The sequence below is a fragment of the Poromitra crassiceps genome (assembly GCF_964638095.1).
Source record: "Poromitra crassiceps genome assembly, chromosome: 5".
NCBI lineage: Eukaryota > Metazoa > Chordata > Actinopteri > Beryciformes > Melamphaidae > Poromitra > Poromitra crassiceps.
Window position 1 is genome coordinate 60,008,791 of NC_139642.1, and position 25,885 is coordinate 60,034,675.

General features: G+C 46.5%; 1 pseudogene across 1 annotated transcript; it reads right to left on the reverse strand.

Annotated features, from left to right (window-relative positions):
- Window positions 1–12,021: 12,021 nt before the first annotated feature.
- On the reverse strand, window positions 12,022–21,708 carry LOC310776653 (intermembrane lipid transfer protein VPS13A pseudogene; annotated as a pseudogene). Its single transcript has one exon. The product of its transcript is annotated as an intermembrane lipid transfer protein VPS13A pseudogene (transcript).
- Between the last annotated feature and the right edge of the window lie 4,177 nt (window positions 21,709–25,885).

Sequence of the window (25,885 nt, forward strand, 5' to 3'; positions counted from 1 at the left end):
GGACGATGGGTAGGGGGGCCCCTGGGAGTTTCAGTGCCCCGGGGCCCCTGGGGGTGTTAATCTGGCTCTGCCCCCCCCCCCCCCCCCCCCATTGTATTTTGTCATAAAAAAAAAGAATCATATCCTGACACTGTTTGTCAAATATTTGATACTCAAGTTCAATAACTTAATTTTGTTGCTAACTAGGTAGCTAGCTGTTAGCTCCGTTAGCTACGCCTGATGTTGTAACGTTGTTACAACATCGTTGTTGAGATCTCAGGAATAATGCAGCTATTCTTTGCAGCTAAGCTACGGAGGTAACACTGTTTCTGACATAACTTACGCAGTTTTTCCGAGCGTATCTCCTCGGTGTATCTTATGCAAATAGCGTGGCACAGAATCAGATGATGACTTTACTTGTGTCTTAACTGTCTTGTGATTCTTGCAACTGTCTTGTTTTTGCCTTTGATGTAATTCAATGTAAAAAGGGTAGGCCTAAAATACATAAGCGGCTTCAGCTTACACCTTTTTGGTCCTTTTATGTATAACGTACATTATTACTGCAGTGCATCTGTGCTAAATGGAATTCGGGTCTAGCAGAATACATTTGTGGTCTGTGCTAAGATTAAAAAGATCATACAGTCATGGCATGGGAACAATTGATAAATAGCCTATGTTTAGAATAGTTACAAGCAGTAAAAACTCATATTTTGTTAAAAGGCACTCAAAGGGTTAAAATGCTTGGGAACAATTGATAAAGTATGTTTAGAATAGTTAAAAACAATTGATAAAGTATGTTTAGAACAGTTAAATGCAGTAAAAACGTAAATTCTTCGGGTATAGCAGAATAACATGAAGCATTTGTTTTTTTATTGATTTCATAGTTATGTTGTGGGCATTTTCATGTTCTGGTGTTTCATGGTTGTCTTTGTAGCTATGTTTAGTCATTTGAGAATGAACAGCATACATTTTCTGTTTTATTATGCTCAGGTTTCGTAAGTTTCACAAACAGTAGTAATTACTGGAGCGTACCAGCAGGCGGCGCCTAGGCGCTTGGAGGGATATTGTGGTACGCACTGCTTCCGCCCTTCAGACAAAATACACTGGGACAGCAGCTATTCTTTCCACACCATATCCCCCCTTTACAGGTATTTATCCCTCATGGTAACGTTTGATATTGTCTAGTATGTTGTGTGAATGTATGTAGGCCCTCTGGAAACTGTTTGTAGTGTGACACCTCCGTGCATTGTTAAGGAATGCAGTTAATTACCTGACGGGGAGCTAAGCTAACGTTAGCCACCGGCAGCCATCTGATGCAGTGTTAGAACGTATGCAAAGCTAACTTTAGCAGCTCATGTGGTCTGTAACAGTTATTTGTGCCCATGTAAACATGTGTAGTTACTGGTGTTCTATTGTGTGGACTACCCTGTGTTGATTGTTGCAGTGCCTGAATGAGTGAGTTTATAATATAGCATACACAGTTACTGTATTTGGAGCTGAAAGTATCAATACAAAAAATTGGAAATGGATACAATACTCATTTGCAACAGTTTTGATACCATCAGTGCTTTCTTTGAATGAAAAATCACTGATTTGTCCCTCTCTATCTTTGGGTATCTGTTGCTTCAACAAGCTAAACGTGTTCTGATGGCTAGAGCAGGGCTAATCTGCTGTCTAAGTTCAAAGTTTGATCAGGCCTAGATTATGGAGAAGTGTGTGTATGTCCGCCCATCTGTCTAACTTTATTGTTATGCCTCTTGCTGTGTTGTCATCCCCCCCTTCCCTTGGTATCGAAAATGGTATCGACTATCGATATTTTCCTGGGTATCTGTATCGAAGTAGAACTTCTAGTATCGTGACATCCCTAATTTGGAGCTGATATAATATAGCATACACAGTTGCTGTATTTGGAGCTGATATTGCTTTTATACAACAGTTCTATTAAACAAAGCTGATTAAAAAAAAATGACAAAAAGCTGAGAAAATATATGATTTCTCTATTTATTCCTCCGCCAACAAAAATAGTCCCCTCAGCTTTCTGCTTTGCCGAAAATGTAGCCTAATCAGCCTAATTAACTGCAGGGTGTCTACTTTACTACTGTCTACTCTACAGCTGTGAAGCGTTTTGTTGATTAGGGCAGCTGTGAAGCGGAGTGATCTACACACAGTGAAGCGCCAGTGCGTTATCATGAAATATCGGCACTAGGATCCCTCTTGTCCAATCAAATTTGCTCGGCCGGAACTACCTGTTGTATAAAATATAGCATACACAGTTACTGTATTTGGAGCTGATATAATAATAATAATATAGCATACACAGTTACTGTATTTGGAGCTGACAACAAGGAGATTAAACTCTTTACATTCAGGAACCTCGGTGGGCAACTCTGAGGTGGGAGTGCCAAAAAAGGCCGTAATTCCCTTATCATTTTGCACATGTACGCTATTATGTCTTTTAACACCATTTAAGTTGTATTAGCAACTTTGGGTACCACTCCCCCTCCTCTACCCCCCCAACCCCCGCAAAATAGCTCCAGCTCAATGGCGGGCCCTGTCCCAGCGTTTCTAAAAGCACCCAAAGCCCACTTCTTAAAGAGCGCCACCTCTGAGGAAGCTGTAAGCACTGATCCCAGCTGTGTGTGTTCGCCGGGCCTCCGGAATTAATCCCCAGCTATTTTTCTGCACCACTTGTGCCTGTGATAAAGGAAGCCCAGGCATTCAAATGGGCCGGGTCCCTGGTGGCATTAAGTTCTTACCATATTGGGCTGCAGTCAGGCCTGCAGTGTGAGGAAGGGACCGGAGCAAACCACTGGCTTAAAACTCTATTCCTCCTCTATCTCTCTCCACCACCACCCCCACCCCCACCCCCCCCCACCCTCTCTCTCTCTCTCTCTCTCTCTGCAATCTCCCTATCTCACCGATAACAAATACAGCAAGTCTAAGGAAGCACACACACAATATCCTATATGTCGTGCGATCAATAAAAGCTATGCAACGTTATTGTGGGGATTCACACACGCTTACCTTCATACCTGCGCTAAACTAATTAATGGCAAGTTAATTCAAGTGGCCATAATCTCTCCAAGGCCTCTTAAGGCTTTTTGTAACTTAGTCGCCCCTTTTCAATTTCACAGCTTGGCTCACCAATTTTAAGGATGCTTAATGCATTTAACATAGCTGTTCTTTTTCAAACATGACGGCAAAAGAGCCGGGGTAAGAGGGGCAGTGAGGGGGTGAGGGGGCGAGGGGGTGGATGGGGGAGGTATTCGGGCGAGGGGGTGAGGGGGTGAGGGGGGAGGTATTCGGGTGTGGGGGGGTGTGGGGGGGGTGTGTGTGTGGGGGGGGGGGGGGGGGGGGGGGGGGGGAACGATCTGAAGTGTAGTCACGCCCGCCCCCTCGCACATTATGCCTCGGCTCTATAAGCCCCTGTTTTCACAGATAGTTGATCGAAGGCCGGAGAGCGGGCGAGAGATTGAGTCTCGGCCTGGCTTTGATAGATAGAGCTCTTTATTCAGGCGGGGGCGGGGGCGGGGGGGGGGGGGGGGGGGTGTCTGTCTCTCTGAGAATCAGCAGAGGGAGAGAGAGAGAGAGAGAGAGGGAGAGAGACAGACAGACAGAGGGAGAGAGAGAGGGAGAGAGAGAGAGGGAGAGAGACAGACAGACAGAGGGACAGAGAGAGAGAGAGAGAGAGAGAGAGAGGGAGAGAGACAGACAGACAGAGGGAGAGAGAGAGAGAGAGAGAGAGAGGGAGAGAGACAGACAGACAGAGGGAGAGAGAGAGAGAGGCAGGTGAGGAGCGAGGCACAATAGCCTATCACAGACAACCTGGCGCTGCAACAACAATAACACCGGGCGGAGAGTGGAGGAGAGATGCGACGGCGGCTCGCTGAGACAGAAACGTATAAAACCTCTCTCTCCAGCCAGGCCTATTATACTATATACTATATTATACCCACTGTAATAAAGCCCAATAGTCTGATAGCGCCTCTCCTCTCACTTTGCAGCTATAAAAGTCAGCGGTGATGCAGCCGCGACCACTGCGGGAAATTTATGTCCCGCTGTTTATTTGTCCTTCTTCTGCACACTTGCTGAAAGAATTGGCTTCCTTTTTAATGCCGTTTGAGTGCAGGACCGCTGGTGACGGAGGCAGATCTTTCTCTCCCTTTGTTTACAAAGATATCACCACACAGCACTGACTTACTTCATGATATCGCGCCGTATCTCTTCTCTTCTCTCCTTGATCTTTCCATGATGGCTCGTTCAGGTCTCGCAAAGGCTATGTTGTTGTTGTTGTTGTACGTATGTGTTTGTCCGCGCACGATGGCGGGGGGGGGGGGGGGGGGCACCGAATGCCTGGATATTATTTGACTAATACAGCACCTTGAAGCTGTTTACTCGATATGAAATACTTGCACAGATTGATACCAGAGGACCTTTTGTCATATAGTCTCTGTGAAACGCAATTAGCGCGGGACGTTAATTGGAATTTCCTCGGGGGTCGGCGGGGTCACGCATTTAAGCCACTGTACCTGGCCGCTTCTGTAATGAACACCCGGCAGACAATGAGAACGCGCCGGATTCCTTCCACTCTGAACGTTTTCTCGGGATTGTTTTGGTCGCGAGGCGACCTTGGTCTGGAGCCGTCCGACTTGTTTCAGACAAACAACATTCATCTCTAGCCACATCGGACGCCAAAACACACCTTGAATGTTTGTAAGGGCGGACGTTTGTTGTTTGTGAAGCGGATGGGGCGGGGGGGGGGATCCTTGATGTTTTGAGGGAACGCGACCTCGTCTCGGCCAATTCAACTCATATATCCATCAGTTGCTGCGTTTTGACCCACACATGTTTTTTCCGCCTTGGACAGCAGGGCCGCGGCTAGGCTGATATTGTGGGCGGTGGGTTGGGGGTTGTGGGGTATAAATAGCCTTCTCTGAAGCAAACGTTGATTGGCCACTTCAGAGGGAAAAGAGACGTCCTCCTTCAGACATAATGGTAATAGGGCCTCTGCCAGCCTGGGGTTGAAGCGGTGTGAAACTGTGTGCGGGGTGATGAGCTAAACGGACGGGGGTTTGGGAAACACGTCGGATGTCCGCGGCGTCGGCTCTGCTATCATCGGTCTAATTAGCCAGCCTCTTTCATCCGGTGGCTGACGCGCTGACGTAAACACACAAACACACACACAAGCAGCACAGGTGCTCGTGAAAGAATTGACACACTTGGGGAGCCTCTCTTGTTATTATTGTGTATTTTAATATTAGAGCGTCGTCAGTAGTACAATTATGTTGTTTCACGCAGTTCAGATATTTGAACAATTTTACATTTACATTAACATTGCGGGCGATGTAGATGATACCAACACCACTTGTCAGTGTTTTAACTTTGTACTCTTCGGCACCTCTATATCAAAAACAGAATGCAGACGCTGCATGACCTCGCTCCCGCAGCTCGGCCGCTGCATGACCTCGCCCGCAGCTCGGCCGCTGCATGACCTCGCCCGCAGCTCGGCCGCTGCATGACCTCGCCCGCAGCTCGGCCGCTGCATGACCTCGCCCGCAGCTCGGCCGCTGCATGACCTCGCCCGCAGCTCGGCCGCTGCATGACCTCGCTCCCGCAGCTCGGCCGCTGCATGACCTCGCCCGCAGCTCGGCCGCTGCATGACCTCGCCCGCAGCTCGGCCGCTGCATGACCTCGCCCGCAGCTCGCCCGCTGCATGACCTCGCCCGCAGCTTGGCCGCTGCATGACCTCGCCCGCAGCTCGGCCGCTGCATGACCTCGCCTGCTCAACGGTACGTTTTGCCTACACACCTGTCACGTGACTCACGTCCACTCCATTTTGATCGGGTAAAACGCAGCATGCAAGCCTGCACCCTGCGAGCGATGTTACACAGCTTTTCACGGAGCTTGCGGATAGATTTTCGATGCAAGTCGAAAGTCTGTCTCGAGAGATTGGCGTTAGCCTAGTCTGTTGCAGTCTAATAATCAATTCTACTATAAACAATAATAAATAAACAATACAGTAGGATTGCTTTGCTTGTTAGACATAGTATAATTTGTATTAGAATAATTGTTGACTATAGAACCTGTTGTTTATTGCTTATACCCAAAGCTGATTGTGAATGGGTGCAGACACAATATATCTATCTATCTATCTATCTATCTATCTATCTATCTATCTATCTATCTATCTATCTATCTATCTATCTATCTATCTATCTATCTACAGTATCTATCTATCTGTACAGCACAGTGATAAAGAAAACAAACTGTCACCGGACCTCATGTATGAAATGCAAACTGAAAACAGCAACACTGGGTGAAAATATTATTTTCTTCATGTTTGGGAAATAGCCACACCACTGAACATGCAATATGTCAAACAATATGTTTCACACACATCAGGAAATCTAAAGGCGTCACCGCAGGAAAAGAGAGCCGGAGAGCGACTCTGCATCTGTTGTAGAAATAATCTGCATGAGAAAAGATTGCTGCGCTCTCCCTTTTTTGTTCCCTCTCCTTGTATCCCCCCTCAGCCCCCCCCGCCCCCCCCTTGTACCCCCCCCCCCCCCTCCCTCCCTGTTGGCTGACAGAGGACCCCACCTGAATGACATTTACAAATTACCCGGCCCAGAGTGCTCGGTCCCTGACCCGTGAGCCTCTGCTCAGCACCCGGAGAGACTCGCCAGCGTTTTGTCATATAATTACTGCAAATCCCCTGAAAGTAGCCCCCCACACACACACACACATACACACACACACACACACACACACTTCTCCCTCCGTTATATATGCGGAGAGATGCATGTAGGTGCATAAGAGGACACACACACACACACACACACACACACACACACACACACACACACACACACACACACACACACACACAATGCTGCTGAATGGTAATAATGTGATGAGCCGCCGTCCAAGCCTTTGATGGACAGTGACAGGAGGTGGCCAGGTTCAATGCCGACCCAAACAAGCACAACGTTTTCAGAGGGCTTGTAGAGGCCGTGTTTACTGGTGTGGCCCAGGCGGGGGCACACACTCAAGCGAGGGTGGCGCACTGATTTCGCCATTTAGGAAGGATGTAGACAGGTCCCGCAGGTCAGAATCCTGAACTCTTGAGTCAGAATTCTGAACTCTTGAGTCAGAATTCTGACTTAATTCCCCGAAATCTGAGATCAATCTTAGAATTGAAATACATTTTTCACATGTCCCTGCAAGGTTGATGATCCTGCCTCTAACGTGGCCATCAGCCAGTCAACTCCACCCCGGGCTTAGACATTCCAACATTTTCACAATATGATATTATAGCATGGTAAAAAGTAGGGCTGTGGCGATTCACTTATCTCCCGATTTGATACTATCACGATTCTTGGGTGCCGATTAGATTTATATTGCGATTCTTAAGTATTGCGATTCTACGATTATTGCGATTCGATATTACGATTTATTGCGATTTTTGTTTATTTTTTTCTTTTCTTTTTTCAGTTTGTTTGCTTTTTTACACTAGATTAGAACATGGGAAAAGTTGAATCATACACTAGAGACTGTATATTATATATCATGAGTAGGGCTGGGCGATATAGTTAAAAACAGGGGCGGACTGGGATCATAATTCAGGCCGGGCATTAGATACCAAGCAGGCCAGGCCGATATGGGCCAACGCGCGTGAAATTTGGGCCGTTTGAAGCCAGATTTGGGCCGTTTGAAGTCCAATTTTACAATGAGATGCACTTTAACCCTGAAGTGTAATTATTACTTCAGACTAACTAATAAAGTAATAAAACCACTAGTAAACCAGTAGGCGGCGCCTGGCCTGCTGTTCAGTGAGTGGCCTAAACTGTTTTGATGTCAGAAAGATAATTAGGTACTGATTTCACAAATCATGCAGCAATTCGGTGCTATATTTTCACATACATTCATCTAAGGACAGTATGACTATACAGTACGACCTTCAGTCAGTGGTTGGGTGGGACCGATCCGATCCAATATCGGTATCGGGTGCCGATACTAACATAATTCACGAATCGGATCGGAATCGGATTCCAGCGCGGGCCGCTGGCTGTAATTTGCCCATGTATAATAGTATCCTTCTTTGCCTTGTATATTTTCTTAATTTTGTCTGCTTTTTGCAAGGTATATTTTAAAAAAAAATCTTTAATTGGCCAAATCTTTGCCTATACTGTATATTCAAGAAAAATATCGGTATTGTGGAAGTGAGGGAGAAAGACCCAAAACCAAAGGTTGTATCCGACTGGATTTATTTCTCACACGATCATACATGTCAAAGCGGGCTGCTAACATGTTGCTTTGTAGCCTACGCCCCCAAACCATTGTGTTCCCCACCTGAACCCCCCCGCCCCTCTTAAAGGGCCCCCGACCAACAGGTGAATGTCTCTCCCCATTGTCTCTGCTGTGGTACACCACAGTATCGGAATAATATCGGTATCGGCAGATATCCAAATTCAGGTATCGGAATCGGATCGGAAGTGAAAAAAATGTGCATCGGTGCATCCCTACAAATAGCTATGAGATTTGAATGAATTTGAGCACATTTGAATGCTTTAATTGAGTCCACCAAATGATAATAAAATGACAGGGAATCAAAGCTAACCTAACCTGTACCTAGCCTATAAGGGGACACGTAGCACCTTGTCCTCCACATGGCCAGGCAGCTGAAACAGAGCAGTATTTGGCCCACAGCCAGGCTGTGTATGACAGCTCAAACAGATTTGGCAAGCTGTTTGGCTTTTCCCTTAGTCATGACAGCGATGTTCAGACCAAGCTGTTTGGCTTTTCCCTTAGTCATGACAGCGATGTTCAGACCAAGCTGTTTGGCTTTTCCCTTAGTCATGACAGCGATGTTCAGACCACCAATGGTACATTTATGTACACGGCCCAGACTTCCAAATATGAGCACACAGAGTCGACATCTGTTACCCCAAAGTTGATCATTTCAAGTAATGGTTGATACTTGGAATATTCATCTTGGAAAGCCCGGTCCATGTACTGATCAAAAACACAACCTACTTTCTAGAATCAGGACCTCCTTGTGACTGACTGCCTGGTGTCAACATAAACAACACCGGGTGTATTGGGGATCCAGGCAAAGACATCAAGTCAAGTATAATTGAACCATTCTGGTAACACTCTTGAATTGTTACACATTGCAGATGGTAAATTATTTAGTACTGCACAGTCAACAATACATCATGGCGAGCAATGCACAGGTTTTTATATGCACTATATGTGCAATGGACTCTATAGATGTTTCTCTCAGAATCATGATGGTTTAAACTAGGGATGTTCATTTTGAAAATTTTCCAAAATCGATAATCGGTGAAAATTAACGATCAATTATCGATTATCGATCATATTAATACTTAGAAAATTTTCAATTTTTTCAATTTTTTCAATTTTTCAATTTTTTTTTTTTTTTTACAAAATGAATGCCTATGGCAGAAAATACGAAAGACAACGTGTTCTCCTCAATGAACTCTTTATTTCAATGTGTCTCCTCTCCAACACTGCTGTCCCCGGCGCATGCCGGTGTGAATTTCCCATGTTTAAAACAGTTTTGTTGGCACAAAGGCCCGTGCCCAGCCAGAAAACTAGAGACTATATGAAGCTCCACCTCACGTTAGTCGGCTGTGCAATGGAGTGGGGCGAGGAGGAACGAATTCCACCCAAACCTAGTCCAAAAAAAAAATTAAAAAATTAAAAAATCGATCCAAATGCCACAGGATCGATTCCAATCCTTAACGATCAATTATCGATTTTCGATAATTGATGAACATCCCTAGTTTAAACAAAATGGGAAGAAATCCCTGTGCATGTTGTAGAAAGGTGTATATGCCATTTACAGCAATTTCACATATTGTCCTGTCCTCTGTTATGCTGTGACATTGTCAGTGTCCATATCCTACTGTAATGTACTTACACTGACACCCCTCCCCCCCCCCCATGATAAGTGTTGTGATGTCCAATCAAAATACACAAATGTTGCCATAGCCAGTAGGGCTGTCACTTTTTCCCAAAATAAAGTTTGAACGAACTTTAATTGCCCGCAAAATGTTCGAATATATTCAAAGTTTTTTGGTTATTATTATTATTTTTTTCTGCATCCAACTCGAGACAACTTTTCAGACCCTGGAGACAATCTTTCTCAGAAGAGACTAACGAGACAAATCTGGAGACTTTTTCTGACATGGGATTAACATTACCAGCAAGCAGCAGTTGGTTAATTTTGGTTAATTTAAAAAAAAACAAAAAAAAAACGGAACAGGTCTTATACATTCGAACATGCCCTCCTTCCCCACATTCAAAGTTAAATTTGAATTTCGAATAAAAAGTGACAGCCCTAATAGCCAGTGATCTGCATGTTTGGAGGCTGCTCTTCATAACCTGCTAGTGTGTTGATTTTGTAAAAAAAAAAAAAAAAATTAAGAAAGGACGTTCCTGCTCAAAGTCAAATGAGCGTGAGTGTAAAGAGTTGGGAGAGCAATTTGAAATGGATACTGAAAACCTAGATCAGTGGTTCTCAAAGTGGGGTCCTTGAGAGGGTTCCAAGTACGGTCCCCATATCAAATTCATGAATTTAATTAACACAATTAAAGCAACTACGAGCAAGATTTTCGATTGTTATTAAACAGTCTAAATTTAATATCGATGCCTCACATCTTACCTCTAATAGTAGATAAGACCAACGCCGAGTGAACGGTTTACGCAGCCACTTCGGCCATAACCACAAAATTACAAAATTACTTTCAAACAAACTGTTATTATATTATTAATTATAATCTAATAAGAGATGTTCGCAAGAGTATAAAGCCCTTTGAAGTAGCGAGGAAAGCCGTCCTTGATTTGGGTCTGTTGCTAGGCAGAGCGAAACGGTTTACGGCAGCTGTAAACCGTTGCTAGGCAGAGCGAAATGGTTTACGGCCGTAGCAACAGACCCAAAAGAGCTTTCCTCGCTACTTTCTGCTCTCGCGAACATCTCTCATTATACAGTTTGTCTGAAAGTAAATTTGTAATTTTGTGGTTATGGCCGAAGTGGCTGCCATAAACCGTTTCATTTGACTTCCTGATCTGCCCGGCCCGCACGTAGACTATAATCATCAAGACAACACTCGCCGATTCACTCGGCGTTGGTCTCATCTACTATTAGAGGTAAGATGTGAGGCATCGATATTAAATTTAGACTGTTTAATAACAATAGAAAATCTTGCTCGTAGTTGCTTTAAATAATGTAGAAGAATGATTGTATTGATCATAGTTTCACTGTTATATATCTATTACAGATAGTAATGGATTTCTGGACAAAATCATGTCAAACGATACAACAACAAAAAAATACAAATGTTCTCAGATTTGGGTCCTAAAGACAAAATCTCATCAAATGGAGAGCCTGGGGCCCTAATGTGTAAATGAGGGGTCCTTGATATGAAAGATTGAGATTCATGGCCTAGATTCATGGCCTCGATCAGAGGTGCCAAATTCTTTCCTATGAAGGGCCAAAAAATGATGTGGATGGAGGGCCGTGGACCAAAAATAAAGTTAATGTTATGTGAAATTACATTACATTAAAATGTATTGTATTTTATAGACAGTTAACATTCTAAATCTAAAATATTGTTTCAGAAAAAAATCGACTCTTGTATCCGTTGGTATGGTATGTATTAGTTAGATTTAGAGTTGATTGGGGGGGGGGGGGGGGACTATTTAAAAGGGAAAGACACCTGTCTGACAGAAAGTGCATCAGGGTGCGTAGCCCTAATCCTATACTACAGAACCCATTCTCATTCAGATATCTTAAGGGACCCCTTTGAAAATGGCAATGCCAGTTTTTCCTTTGCCAAAATTTTGCCTAAGTTTGGAGCATTATTTAGTGCCCTTCCCGGCATGCTAGATTGACTTGGTTGGTACCAATGGATTCCCGAGCCCGGCACAGCCTTTGAAAGACAGTGATATTCAGCCGCATTTTTTTTTAAATCCGGGGGTATTCATAAAACATTGGAGGCTATAGCCACACCAGCCCTAACTACGCCCATGCCTTGCGTCCTCCAGCTTGATAAGAAACCACTTGGCTATCTCAGGAGTTTTAAATTTGATGATTTTCCAAAACTCTTGGGACTTGTAGCCGACTGACTTGACTCTCTGCTTAACCTCGATGCGAAGCTGCCGGTCCCCTACGATCTTTGGATCGTTTGTGAACTCACTGAACAGATACTGCCACTCACAGGTCAGCTGGGCAAACGGGCCTTTGGTCACAAAGAATAGGCCCCTCTTGGTAATCATTAGAAAGTCGGACTCATTGACCATGGCATGGGCAAAGTATCTGTACTTGGCAAATTGTCCATTCTCAATTTTCTGGAGCATCTGACTGCCGAGGCCTTCCCTTGCCTTATATGGTCGTATGACTCTGTCCTCATGGATGAAGCGAGGCGGACGCAGAGATTCAATGTTCTGCGAAGTCTCGGCCTCCATCTTGATCCCTTCGAAAGTACTGCTGGCCATGTCAATAATGCCTCCTGTAGTTCTGGCTACTGCTCCAACCAGACCCTTCCCTACGCCCTTAAAGAAGCCAGCTGCTCCCCTCTCCTGGGCACCTTCTATGGGTTTGGTAATAATCCCTGTGATGCCACTGACAAATCCAGACACCAGTCCCTTTCCGCCCCTGGTCAGCCCCTCTGTCAGACTGTTGGTTGGCTTGTTCGTGGCCTCTCGTCTCTTCTGCTGGTATTCCTCATCCATCGTTATGGCAGCGACACCCTTCGCCATGGCACCTGTGATCCTAGAAGCCGCACCCGCTATGCCCCCTACAGCTCCCCTGACCAGAGCTTTCATGCCAAAAGCCATGCCATCAACAAACTCCTCCGGCCCCTGGATGGCTCCCTGATAGGGCTCATAGAAGAAGTCCTTCACTCCCGCAGACAGTCCTCTGATCAGCCCAAAGGGGTTTCCCAGGACATCCAGACCCAGCACCAGCACATACATCTGTTTAATAGCCTGCTTGGAGTAATGTCTAATGACCTCCCACTTTAGCTGCTGGATGGTACAAAACTTGAAGGTCAACTCAAAGAAGGCCAGCTTGAAGACAACATCTTGTACATCGGTGAGTGTGGCTCCGATACTCTTCAGCAGCAGGTTAAGCGACTGGACAGGGATCAGCTCTGTTTCTCTCTTCTTCTTCAAGCCGTCCTTCCCTCCCGTACTAAGAGACAAACTCAGGTGCAGCTTGATGGGGGAAATGTGGAAGTACTCATAGAGGCTGATAGGAGAAGTGTCTGCAGCAGAAACTGGGTTTAGTGCTGTCATCAAATACTCTATGTCCTTCTCAAACAGTTCCACCTCCTGTTCGGAGGTCAGGGTGCTGGCGTTCTCTGGGGTGATCAGGTCCAGGATGGCATAGACAAAGCCCAGATCCAGCTTCAGATCCATCTCTTGAATCAACATCTTGAAGTACTTGATGCGAGAAATATCAGAGTGTCCCGCTGTTCTGGTAACAATGCTGATATCTGTCAGGGGTTTAGGTTCTGAGTCCATTGTGACAGACTTAGGCAGTTTTACGGGGTAGAAGATGTAGGGGAAGATGGCTCCTGTCAGCTGATTCTGGATCTGTATACGGTTGATCTGGATGCGGTAGGTGCTCTGTCGTGGTGAGACACCGTACTCCACCTTCAACCCGGGCAGGAATTTCCTCCTGATAGGAGCATTGTATGGCAGCCTCATCCACATATCCATGCCATTGGTAAAGGACACCTGGAAGCCATTGTCCATGTTGACAATGCCATTGTTCATGGGTCCGGACTCGATGTACTCTCTGTAGCTGCTCTCCAGCATCTCAGTGTCTTTAGAGCTCAGACGCTTCCAACGAGATTTCTTTTTAGGTTTTGACTCCCACACCACATGAGAACTTATCCCGATGAAGGAGACCTCCTGGCCGCTGCTGTTGTTGACCAGCGACACACCCATATCCTGTAGCGACAGGATGATTTCCTGCTCAGTCAGCTGCACCTTCTCGCTCTCACACAGCAGTTTGTAGACACGATGCTCCTCTGTGAACAGCACTACACGCTGGAGACCTTCATAGAAGGAGATCAGGAATAACTTTCCCTCATCACTCATGTCTTCATGCAGATCGTGCTCACTCCTCAGTGCACCGCTGTAGGTGCCACACTTCCAGTGTAGCTCTCGGGACCCTGTGGGCTTGGTCCAGGTGTAGTAAACAGCTTTACCTGGCTCCAGGTCCTCCTTCTGCATGTTCTGAGAGGTCTGGTAGAACTGCAGAATCTGGTCCTTGGTGTGGTTGATGATGAGGAAGGGGGCAGCACCGTTGTGGTAGTCAGAGAAACTGATCACAGCCGAGTGCTCTGAAAGGTTCACATCTACTGTGATCCCGCTCAGGGTGTTGTCCAGACGCAGCAGTAAGCAGCTCTCTGGCCATGTGAAGTCAAGGGTCTGAGGAGGCAAGTTACAACCTTCCACTTTGATCTTGATCTTCTTGGTGTCTCTCTCAGGCCAGAACGGAAAGGCAGCCTGTTCCGACTGAACCTGGGTCCAGAGATCCTGTCCCTCCTCACTTATCCAGATTAAGTATTTAGTTCGGTTCACCACCATGTAGAATGGGACAAAGGTCACGATGCGGGTCAGACTGAAACTGCTTGAGTCTATCTTCACACCAACCAAGAAATCTTTGCATTTGCCTTTACATTTAACATGTCCATAGCTACCGATGGTATCCAGTGAAAAATCGTCTGACAGTTTGCTGTCTGAGATCATCAGACGGACCTTACTGTTTTGTAGGAAGTTGCGAGCCTTGAATGAGAAGAGGAGGGGCATGTCGTAGTCCAGTTGGTGTTTCCGCAGGATATCATCAGCCCTGTACTGCAGCAACCTGCCGGTCTTATTCACCATCCAATAAGGTGAATGCAGAGCCACCTCTGTCTGTCCCTGGTCATATTTAACATGCACCGCTATGTCCAGCTCAGTCCTCTTCCTCTCCATCCCGTCGCTCTCTTCATCCTCTTCTTCCTCCTCTTGCAGAGACTGGAGTATGATGACGGTGATCTCCTTCTGCTCACTGCAGAGACTGTACTCGGCAGTCCAATCCTGAGCCAAGTAGTCCAGCAGGCAGAGGGCGAGACTTGACTGGTTGATTACTGCAGTGTGAAGCTGGGCAGAGTGACCCGGCTTCAGAGTTGCCTTAGGGTTGGAGTCTCCACTGTCCTTTAGTTTGTAGGTAATGGGGTAAGGCAGGAGGTTGTGTAGCAAGATGGACGGCCACAGGTGAAGGATGAAGGGCTCGTCGATGTTCTCCCTGACATGTGCGGTGTGTGTGGACATCACAGCATCCCTCAGTGGCAGGATGTTGACCATGAGCACACTGGCCCGGTCTCGACGATGGCGGCAGGTCTGCTGGAGGTGTGTCCCGGGGTCCTGGCCCTGAACATCCTCATAGCTGAAGCCCTCAGAACACTCAAACTGCTCACCCTGATGGCCTGTGTTCTTCTCATCTTCTTCCATTACTGGCTGTAGCCTCAGCTCAGACCTATATGAGTCCAGAGGCACACAGAACTCCTCAGTAGGGTGAGATATACCCAGAGTTGTTGCCCCTTCAAACACCGTAAATGGGATCGAGAAATGATTGATGATCTGGAAAGGAGAGCGGATCCTGATGTACCTGCTGCTCTCCATAGAGTAGATCCGGCAGACGAGGAAACGAGTAATGCCCGAGTCTTTGTGCACCACATTGTACAACCCCCCGCCCACCTTGATCAGGGGGATCATACTGGTTGATGTGTGGCCCACTGGAGTGAACTGTATGAAGTAGTCCTTGGCACTCAGGGAGGTCATAGCAGATAATTGGTCGGAGTCCGTCGTGGTTCTTGAGTAGTCCATGTTAAGGCTCTCCCCATCCGACAGCTCCACAGTGTGGTTGCTGCTCTGATGGTTGATGGCACAAAACATCTCACTGTAGAGGATGGACACCGGCAAGCCCAGCCGGTTTTCCACCACAAATGGAGCCTTGTCCTTCTGCAAACACCCCACTGTCTGCTTGGCAGCCTCCGCAAACGCCGTGAACAGGTTACCCAGCATGCACAGTCCGAACTTGGAGAGCGTGATGTTGAGCTGGTCCTTACTGCTGATGATGATGACAGTCTTATAGTCCAGTACATTGCAATCCACCTTATCTGACGAACCTGTGTAGTTCACTGGCTTCTTCGTCATCTTCAGTTCGAGTGTCCAAGGTCTGAATCCATCTATAGTATCGCCCTCCTCAAGGGGCTCCAGCAGTGGTTCCCACACTCCCATCACCTCATTGAAGTAGTGAACCACCAGTTTGAGGTGGCTGTGCAAGTTAATGAGTGTGCTCCAGTTCTTGACATCCCCAGAGAAGGAGGACTTGATCAGTAGCATGGGGATGGTGCGGTGCCTCACTCCTGCCTCCAGAGTCACACAGATAGAGTTGATGGACACCTTTAATGACTCACCCTGTGGTATCAGCAGAGCCAGTGACTGTCCGTCCTCATCCACCCCCTCCTCCAGGAACCAGAGTTTGAGCTCATTCCAGCCCCGCTTCTCCCACAGCTCCGGGAGCACAGGGCTGTCAAGCTCCTTGGGCGTCTCTGTTGCTAGCATCAGCACCGACTGGATGGTGATCACTGTGTTGATGATGATTGGAGATATGTTCAGTGAGATAGCATTGATACAGACCTCAATCACCTGAGGGGAGGTGGGGGATTGGGTGATCTGGGAGAACACCTGACAGGGCTGCAGTACTGTGGTCACATTGTTTCTCCTATTCTCCCTCAGGAAGGGACACGCCACCACCTTGAGGTCTTTAATGATGGTGGTCATCAGTGATCCCTCAGCATCACTCTTCATCACCAGCTCACACTGTGTGGTCATCACCAGTGCCAGGGCATCTGCGCATGTCAGATCCGCCACAAACACAATCTCCGGGTTCCGCACAACGATGTTCATCTCCATTTTTGACACTGCTGCTGCAGTTGCTGTGGACACATTAGATGCAGAAGCAGCATTATTTTTACCCCCCCTTCTGCTACTGGTCTTGGGTTGTGCTACTGGAGTGAAACCCTGTTGGGAGGCCTTGAGGAAGATGTCTATCACGGTGAGCAGGAACTCCATGCTGGCACACAGGTACACATCCTGCACCACTATGTCCAGTTTGATGATGTTATGGCCCTTTTGGTACTTCACCTCCACCATCATGTTCTGCTCAGTACCGGGACGCATCGCCATCATCCTTGGGGTGACCATCTTGATGCTGGATCTCTTGTCATCAAGCAGACAGTCAGCCAGTTGCACTGAGGCCTTCATGGAGTTGTCAGAGAACATGTGGATGGAGGTGGAGATGGTGCATACAGTGAACTCTGCCAGCTTCAGCTCTTCATCCCGAGCGTCCAGCAGCTGCACCTCAATCCCATTGGGGCTATACAGGACCAACGTCATAGAGTCAAACTTGAAGTCTAACTTGAGCTTCTGCGTCTCCACAACAGCAGCTGTTACCACTGTGTTACTGCTGTTTGGACCTGTGGCTCCGGAGGCCTGGGACTCTTTGTTAGATGAGGTGTTGGAGGGGTCAGCGGTTGGCAAAATAACTGGGAGGGGGACGGCATCAGATGTATCTGACAAGTTCTCACTCAGAGTCTTCAGGACCACCGTCATGTCATCCTGGCTCAGGATCAGGTTCATGGGCTTGAGATGAGCAGTGATCTCTATGTCAGGTATGCAGTGATACCAGGTGAAGGAAAGGTTCCTCCGGATGGACAAGTCCAGGTTGACCGGCTTTAACAGCTGGGTCTCTCCCTGAAACTGACCCGCCTTGTACATTGTTCTATATATCTTAAGGTCACTCAGTCGCACTGTCATAATATCTACAACAGGTGGGATCTCAATGTGGGTTTTGGACAGCTCCTTGATGAAATGGTTCTTGACAGACAGCCGGCCCAGATCGGCTACAATGACATTGGTGGAAGAGGAGGATTGGGGGAGGAAGATGACAGGTGCTTTGAAGTGGACATCCAGGGCGATCCGCCTGCTGCGCTCCTCCTGCCCCATGACACCTGTGGCCGCCTTTTCTGCAGCCTGTACTGCCACCTCTGCCAGGGCTTCTTTAGCCACCTGGAAGTTATTGATGAATGCCAGTATGGAGGACACAAACTTCTTGAGGAAGATGACTTGGATGCATCCTACAGTCAGTGTGACAGAGGTGTCTACTTTACACATGTCTAGATAAGCATCTCCTTCTGTTGCAACTGTATAGTTCACCATGTGAAAGGCAAACACATCCTTATCCACTATGGACACTGCCTTCTTGTACAGGGCCTCTTTGTCACAGTCCAGGATGATGATGTTCCGCAGGTTGGCCAGAACCTCCATCTCCTTCTTCCTCATCAGAACCTCAGAAACCAGACCTTCAATACTGATCTCTGAGATCCTGGCTTTCTGTCCTTGGATGAAAACCTTAAGACAGTTGAGATCAGCTTTCATGCGCAGATTCACGACGTCTTCAAGCTTTGATTTCTTAGGTTTCTTGGCCACAGTAGACTCTTTCTTCTCACCCTTCCTCTCTGCCTCTCCCTCACCCCCTTGGATGGTGGGAAGCTCCACCTGCCCTCCCTCCTTGGTGAATGGAGGGACAAGACTGTTGAGGAAGTTCATGGCATTAAGGAGAGCCTCTGTATGGAGATGAATATCCAGGGATGAGAAGTTCACCTTGATGAATTGCTCTGTATTGTTGTGTTGAGACTTGAACTCAGGACCATTCTTATCAGCCTTAATGTACTCCAGGGTGAGCTTGTCATCCTCTGTGTTGTCTAGGGTGGTGATCAGATGAACCTCCTTCTCTTGAGAATCCTTGTACTCTGGGCATTTGAGGCAGATCTCTCGAAGGAAGGTGGACAATGTCATGTCAAAGGTGCATAGCTCCAGCTCTGTGCCCAGACCCTCGATGTCCAAATGCAGCACCGTGACCTCCTGATTCCCTGACAGACGACACAGCTGCACAGACAACTCACTGATCTCAAATTGAATGAGGATGTCGGTTGGATCCTTCTTGATCAGACTTCCTCTCTCGAGTGAGTCCGAGTCCTGCAACAGGCTGGGATCATCCGAGAAGAACGTCCGATCACTGATGCGAGAGCCGGTACAATCGTAGAACACCTCAGAACCTGAGGTGATGCCAAGGGTTTCACATGAGTCAAAAATGAGCGAAGAGCGCAGGTCAGCTACGTTAGGATGTTTCCTCTGAGTGATCTTGGGGCTGAACGACTGCTTTGGCTTTGGAGTCAAGTGTGGAACAGTGCTGCATGGTGCAGAGGGCAGTGGGATGCTGTCTATCAGCGCCAGAATGCCTCGGACCTTATCATCGGAGATACGAAGAGACAGCAGAGGAAGCTCTCCAGAAATCTTAAACTTTGCCATGCGGGAGTCTGTGATGGCCTTGGCTCTCCTGCTGAACAACACCTTAACATCCACTGGCTGCAGGATGTGGAGCGATGACTGCTTCTGCTGACGGGCCTTCTGCCAGTCTCCAGCTGGCTTGCTATAAAGTAACTGCAGGCTGCTCAGCCTTACATCAAAGTTGTCATAGGCTCTTTGACGTAGGTCTTCAATGTTGCTTTCCTCAAACAGTGGGGGCAGATTATTCCTGCTCTGACTGGACATCTCGAAGTGTCCCAGGTCCAGCAGCATGATGTTCTGAGTGCCATTATAGAAGCCCGTCTGTGGAATGATGACATAGGGCGCCATTAGGTTCACGTTCAGTTCTAGAACGTTCTTTGTCTCAATTACATACATGAGGCCATACATGGATGTCTGGTCTCTAAACTGCTCCAGCTTCATCAGTGTAGCATTGGTTAGCTCATCCAGCTGCATGTTGTCAGGGGGCATGAAGAACACTAACATGCTGTTTACTGTTTCAGCATCGTAGATTATTTCTAGCGGTTGTGACTCTACATGGAGGCGCTGATCGGCGCTCTCATCCAAAGGGTTGGTCTCAAAAAGGATGCTAAACAGCGGGGTGCCTGTTCCTGTGGCTGCCTTCCTTGATGACAGGAGGGTGGGTGCGGGGTGGTTAGTGGCCAGGCCCGTCACCTCCAACAGACTGAGCTTGGCTGTGAGTTTGATGGCTTGTGCTCCGGACCTCTGTGTGAGCATGGACATGAGATCTGTCACTGTCAGCTTGATTATCTCATTCTTGTCCTTGTCGTCTTTGATGGACACAGACAGATTCTTCATGTGGAAGCTGACCTTCATGTCCTCAAAGTCCTTTGGCAGGTTGGGATTACAAGCAGTCTCACTGTATCCAATGGCAGCATAGAGTTTGGACTTCTCATCTGGGGTCATCAGCTCATCAAATCCTCCAGTCTGTATGTCTGTAACCTGTGTATCAGCTGCTCCTCCCCAATTCCACATCCCTCCGTTGAAACTGTTGAACCAACTCTCTTCCTCCATCTTCACCCCTGGACGGTAGATACGGAGGCCTGCTTTGCTCACCTCCATCTCAGCCTGCTGTCTGGCCAATGTGATGTTAAAAATATCCAACGTCCTCTCAGGCTCCTCCAGCTCTTTGAGAAGCTCCTCGCTGGGTTTCTTGTTGGTGATCTTGGCCATGTAGAGCTCCTGATAGCGCTTCACCATCTGCCGGTGCTGACGGATGTGCTGCCATGACCACATGTGGAGACGAGGCTTCACGTCCACCTCCAGGATGCCTGTGATCACGTATCGCCACCAGATGTAGGTGTTGGTATGAACGGGGACCTCAGGCCTGTACTTCCTGTATGGCAGTTTCTGTGACATCATATCCAGTGAGCCCAGCAGCTGCAGAATGCTGATGTACTGTGACCTGTTAAGTTCAATGGCCACCTCACTGAGATTGACCACCAGATCCACTTTAGGAGAGGAAAAGTCCACATCTGACCTTGGATTCATCCGGAGCTTAGCATCTGCTGTGATGGGACGAAAAATGAAGTCGTGGATGACGGGAACAGAGTTGTCTACCACCATGGTGCTTTTGAGACATTGCACAGCCTCATCTGGACTGTGATTGGAGAAGAGCACCGAGTTGACGTTCCAGTAGGAAAACAAGTTGTCTAGCTGAACCAGCTTGAAGAAAAGTTCGGGATTTTCCTCATTAGCAGTCTGGAGGCTGAGGTTTTTGAGTGACACCCCAAATGACAAGGAACAATTGGGAATGGTGACATCATCCTCATAGCATACATGGATGTTAGAGATCTTGACTTGCAGGTTTTTAATTACCTGTGTGGCCAGTTTCTCCCCAAAAGTGTCCTGCTTCTCTATCTTAGGGTTCACTTGCTCATCAGCCTTCTGCTTGGTCTCCTCTATCCTCTGCAGCTCTCTCTGACGAGCCTCCTGCAACTGCTTCTCCTCCTTCTCTGCATCATACCGTATACTGGCTGTGGGAACTATCAGGAGAAAAACACCATCCAGTGTCACCTCCACTGACTGGCCGTAAAGGTTATTCCATGGAATCTTCAGCTCTAGCCGTTCTATACATCCCACTCTAACTTTAAAAGGAATGTCAAGTTGACTCAAGGCATTTTCTTTGATTCCCAGATTCGTGAGAACAGCATCACCTCCCCATAGGCCGAGTTTGAGCTGTGAGCTGTCAAGGTTGACAACATAGTCCCCTAAAAATCTATTGAGGATATCTACCACCACACTTTCAAAGACCATGTTTCCGTTTCTTTCACCTCTCTGTCATTGTGTGGCAAACTCTATCGGTCCTACTCATAGCCTCTGCAGGGAAGGATCTAAGACGTGACTGATGAGGTCACAATGTCTATAACATCATCAGTGGATGACACAATGTCTATGACATCATCAGTGTGTCATAAATCACTGATAAATCACTGCATAGTGGCTCCCTGATGACATAATTGGCCCAATCCCACCGCAGCTAGTAGCGCGGTCCCGCTCCGCTCGACTCGACTTTTGGTCTCATCCCACCGGTATAAACCGGCCCAGCTCGGTTAGATTTGGGGCTGAGCTGGGCTACTTTTAGTACCTGCCTCGTCGGGGTTCTATTCTGCTAACCCGGGTCCATACCGTGACGTGAAAACATTGTAGGCGACTGATTGGTCAGGCAGAATCGTGTTTACTCTCTATATCCTACTGACTGTCAATGCAGCGCTGCATACCAGTTTACCTTCTTTTCTCTTCTATTATGCTTTTCTATCAGTCTTTTGTTTTGCTGCCTTCGCCTCTGGTGAAATAAAATCGGCGCGGTGGTTTCAATTGTCCAAAAGTCCGCTGCTCTGAAGCGCTTGTGTAGTTAGTGCTGCGTCGGCTCCGCTAGGCCGCAGGCGCCTGGTGAAGCCGCGGTTTTGCCTGGTGAGAGGCCGCGGGGGTAGAGGCTTCACTCTAGCGCAACCCCCGTCCCTCGCGCCCGTCCCTCGTGCAGCGCTTGTGAGTTTTGACTAACAACAAAGTGATATCCATTCTCCTGGTCGATTGTCACTTTTGCTCATGTACACTGTAACACCCGCCCAACATGCTGTGATGCTATGAGCTGGCTGCTCAGGCCAGGATCAAGGACTGTGATCATGCCAGCACTGCTCTCTCTCTCTCTCTCTCTCTCTCACACACACACACACACACACACACACACACACACACACACACACACACACACACACTGTAGGTAATTTAGAGGCACCAGTATTTCATAAACAGTTTAAAAGTTCTGTGTATGGATTTAATTGTAACGTTATGTTATAGCCTATTTCAGAACATGGGTGGAGGGCAGATATGCGGTCGCTGTGACGACCAGGTGTGGGCGGGGGCAGATGAAGGGCGGTCGAAGCAGAACGTCCATCGGGTTGAAGCAAGTAGAGCCGAGTGGTGACGGGCTGTGCAGGGCTGTAAAATGTGGTGGAATTGAGCCAAATGACTGATGACATCACTCACGGAAGTGACATCACTGATGGCACCAAGACCAATGTGGTCTTGAGACCAAGACCAGTCTTAAGTACTACAACACGACACGATACACAATCAATATCAACTCCATCCCAGCCTGCAGAAAACTGACCAATAAAGCAAATGTTCTGTGATTGAATAAATGATAGTCATACCTGGACGATGGTTTCCCCAAAGAACCAAGTCTGCAGCAGCAACAGTCACAACTAGCGATGTCAACGGTTACAACATGTTCTACACGGGACCTTCTGGCAGCGTGTAACCGGTTAACCGGACGTTTTTTTATCTTTTTTATTTTTTACCGCATTTCCATTGCCTTGCTTTTTTTGGACCGCATTTCCATTAACGTTACTTAGGGCTGTGAATCTTCACTGGCCTCACGATTTGATTCGATTACGATTCAGAGGGCTACGATTCGATTCGATTACGATTACGATGCATCTCGATGCATCTTAAATCGATGCATCACTTTTTTTCCCAATACATGATTTATTTTTTCTCACTTTCTTTTTTCTCACTGTGTGGTAGGGCTGGGCGATAAAACGATGTCGAAAATTTTCACGAAAAAAACGGCCACGATAACGATGATAAATTTATGAGCTGTAATTTCGATAAAAAATATTTTCAGTGTTGCGTTCAAAACCCCTCAGAAACATGACCGCAGCTTAGCACAGCAATGCTTATTGTGAATAACGTGTCGTTTTTGGGGGGTATTTGAAGGCAACACTGAGTGGAACCAATGGCATCAATGGAAAATAAACCATGTGATGCACGCGTTTGCGGAAGAATCCCTTCTGCTCAGAGCCTCGCAGTCGGCTGGCTGAGTTGAGTTGCTGTTACTAACCAGTTAGAGCCTTGCCTGGCAAGAGTAACATAAACAGATGGAATTGATTTGTACACGGGAGATAAAGCTGCAGCAGACAGTAGTTCTGGTTATGGGTAGCGGTAGCTGGCTGTCATGAATGCTATCAAATTAGCATCTACATCGCGTTAGCTAACGCTAACGTTAGCTTACGCGCTAACGTTAATATCTTCATACTTGACAATCTTGCTAACGTTATGCTATCTGTTAGACCATCTATAGCAGCTATCCGAATAACATTACACATCTATGGTTTAAACAGTCTTTGCTTCCTTTATCAAACCAACAGCAGCTAACTATAGCTGCATAATCAACACCTAGCCTTGGACCAAGACGTTCATTGCATTAATTTAATGCAATGAACGTAATTAATGCAATGAACGTAACGTTGCATTATGTTGTTTTAATGATTAAAACAACATAATGCAATACACACAACAGAATAAGCACGCCAAAGACCAGTGGTATAAGGGAAAACAAGTAACAAGCATAGAACAATTATAATAAGATGAAAATGCAAATGGATCAAGTTACATTAAAAAGCCATAAGTGAATTGTATGGACAAACAGATGACTAAATAAAGGGTTATCATTTAATGACAACAATAGCCATTGAGCTGCATTGAGCCTCTCTCATGAGAATACTTTGAATTGAATTCAACTTAATTGTAACCGGTCAGAGATTAATAGAGTCATATCTTATACATTCTATATCGCTCTGCATTGAATTTTAATTGTGCCCCTAAAATTCTTCATGTGCTTTTTATGTGCAATTAGTATTATTGATAAATTTATATTGTGATAAATATCGACATCGATCGATATAAGAAACCATATCGTGATAAAAAAAATTGCCATATCGCCCAGGCCTACTGTGTGGCTACTTTTAAAATAAAAGTGCATTTGGAATTGCATTGTATTATGATCCAAATAAACAACTGCAAGTACTTCCATTATATTTTATTCGATTATTAAAAAAAAAAAAAAAAAAACGATTTTTGACATTTGTGAATCGATGCAGAATCGTGCACATCCGCATCGCGATGCATCTTATAATCGATTATTTTTGACACCCCTAACGTTACTGCACTTGTGTGAACACTTTAGTGTCACGTTTAAGTTACCATCTGCAGGTTACAGGCAGCATTATCACCACTAGCATTACTGCTATCGAGGAGGCTGTGATATGCATGGATGTAAGAACAAATTCTAACGCATAATGACACACACACACACACACACACACACACACACAATATTGTGAAACCACCATTTTTCACAGCTGTTTCAATCTCTTCTTTTTCTCAGGAGATCCTGAATCAGGCGAGGAGAGGCACATCTGGCATCTGGAGGTCAACCAGAGGTCAGTAAACAATATTGTATGAATATGTTTTTTATGGCTTATTTTCTCCCTTGTTCACTTTGTTCTTTCTTTTTCATCATATCCTCAGATCCTGTTTATGGACCGTTCGTTATGTAGAGGTGGGGGGGGGGGGGGGGGGGGGCACTGCAGGGATTTACTCTGTGCTCCCAAATAAAAAGCTGTAATCCTCCTGTGACCAACATATATTTTTCTTTGGCCCTCCCCAAGTGATTGGGGAAATTTGATTGACCCTCCCCCAACAAATGTTATAGTATTTTCACTGGCAAAACAGTGATATCGATAACAATGTTCATTGTCAATAAAATCATAGGCAGTTGCAGCGCGAGGCGGGCATCACGCATGGCACAAAATTGGGCAAAGCACGTAACAGCTCGACTTGGACTATGAGATCAAATATAAAATTAGGATCAATGCATTACTAAGCTCAAAGCCTTGCGTGTTTTCTGATTAAAGAAGGTGCCATTGCCAGCTGCAGTCTGAGGACCAGCATTTAAAAACATCTTCATTCTTCATTTCTTGCGTTTTGGTGACTGCATGGTGAAACTGTGTGGATTATTTTGGGGGGATTTCTTTGCATGATTGCCGTCATCAGCAGACCAATTTAACATAGGCTATCTTGCGTAGCCTATGACAAAATATCAAGGAGGAATATGGTCTCATTCGAGCCAGCTTCTTCCATGATTTGA